Source organism: Pteropus vampyrus, unplaced genomic scaffold (assembly GCF_000151845.1).
Source record: "Pteropus vampyrus isolate Shadow unplaced genomic scaffold, Pvam_2.0 Scaffold97, whole genome shotgun sequence".
Taxonomy (NCBI): domain Eukaryota; kingdom Metazoa; phylum Chordata; class Mammalia; order Chiroptera; family Pteropodidae; genus Pteropus; species Pteropus vampyrus.
This window is the reverse complement of record NW_011888878.1, coordinates 5,079,348-5,081,181: the sequence shown is the minus strand read 5'-3', so window position 1 is coordinate 5,081,181 and position 1,834 is coordinate 5,079,348. Positions and strand designations below refer to the sequence as shown.

The window sequence follows — 1,834 nt, the reverse complement described above, 5'->3', positions numbered from 1 at the left end:
GGCTCCACTCTCCGTTGATAGTCACCCTATTGAGCTGCATGACCCAGTTTTGATAACAGGAATTCAGTACTCAACTCAGTCAAACCAGAACTACTTTAACTGCTCAGTAGTAGTTAAAGTATTAGGCTACCTATATAATTTCAATGATAGTTATGAGCTCTCTTCTCTATTTATGTAGTAATAGGTAATAGAATGTCAAATAAGACCTTTGTTTTTGTCTCTGTGCTTTGATGTGGTGCACAAGCTGAGAAAAAAGATACCAAGAACCTCTGCATTTTAAAATTAATTTGATTCTCTTTCCTCCATGCCAATCCCTCACCGCGTACTCTCTTTGCCATATAGCATCTATAACATTCACCACCATGGCCACCTTAACTGTGACCCCTGCTCTCTTCATCAAGATTTCTTTATGTTCTGGCTTTTTGATCTAAGAGCTGACAACGTAGGATGGGATTATAGAGAAGGATGCCCCACTGGTCTGGTATTCATACTGTAAAGGCTCTTATGAGTCAGTGAGCTAACTCTTTCCTAACTTTTCTCCTTCATGGTACAAAGAAGTCCCCAATGCCATCATTATGGAATGACATTATTGGCATTCCAAAGGAAGCTCATCCAACAGCTAGAAAGTGATGTTTGCGATAGAAATGACATCAGCCGAAGGACTGGAAGGATTTATTCTTGTTCTAAATATAAATCTATAGGTCACCTAGGGAAAGAGATTTAATCTCATGGTGTTTTAGTTTTTTTCACTTAAAAATGAGAGGACTAGAATCGAGTGTTTTAAAATTATGTTGTAAAATTTCACAGTGGTGTTTCTAGGCCTACTGGCTAACCCTCTCACATCTTTTTCTTCTTAATCCCACCTGGAATTAGACTGATTACCTGGTAGTGAAAGCTGCTACCTTGTGACCATGAGGATGAAGGCTTGCACGTGAAAATTTGTGGACCTGGACCCCTGATGTCATCACTTAGGTGCCATCTCTGCCCTGGACTACCTTTACTCAATGTCTCGCTATGTAGAACAATATACTTTTATTTATTTTAATTAATTAATTAATTAATTAATTAATATTTTTAGTGATTTTTTTTTTTTTGTGAGGCAACCCTTGGTTGATCTCACAGATTACAAGGACCTTATCAGGTTACAATCCTTTATTTTTTATTTTATTTTATTTTATTTATTTATTTTTTTATGCCTACAGCACCTGGTCTTCTTAGGTGGTCTCCCATCCAAGTACTAACCAGGCCCGACTCTGCTTAGCTTTTGAGATCAGACGGGATCAGGCTTGTTCAGAGTGGCATGGCCATAGACAGAACAATATACTTTTATATAGTGAAGCTGCTCTTAGTTGATTTTCTGTTGCAAAGAGCTGAATGCATTTTTAACAAATGTGGCCTTAAACTAGTGCTGCTCATCAGGCAGTTCTGGAATCAATAAACATACTTAACATTCAGTTAATATTTTATAACTGTCTTCAGGATAAACTCTGTTTCTATCAAATACTTGAAGGATTTTTGTTTCTTTTAATGGGGAATTTTAAGCACCCCTGCAGATAATATTACTTTAATATTCTTTTATAAATGTCTTCTTTTTAGATGACAAATCTGAGCACAGTATTTATAATCCACTGTTTCCTTATATACTGATAACAGAAAGAAGGTGATTCTATAAGTCAAAAGTGAAATATTAAACTGGAGAAACTACTTTATCTTTGACAACTAGTATAATTAGTCATGGTGATTTTTTAGGACAAAACTGGAGGTTGTTTTCTTATGCCTTAAAGTAACTAAACTTGCTCATTTTTAGATAAACAAACATTCATTTCTTTTTGTC

General features: G+C 35.6%; 1 non-coding gene across 1 annotated transcript; it reads right to left on the bottom strand.

Moving 5' to 3' along the window:
• Positions 1–1,193: 1,193 nt before the first annotated feature.
• LOC111742597 lies at positions 1,194–1,312 on the bottom strand. Its single transcript, XR_002781394.1, has one exon. It is a non-coding gene; the product is annotated as a 5S ribosomal RNA (ribosomal RNA).
• Positions 1,313–1,834: the final 522 nt, after the last annotated feature.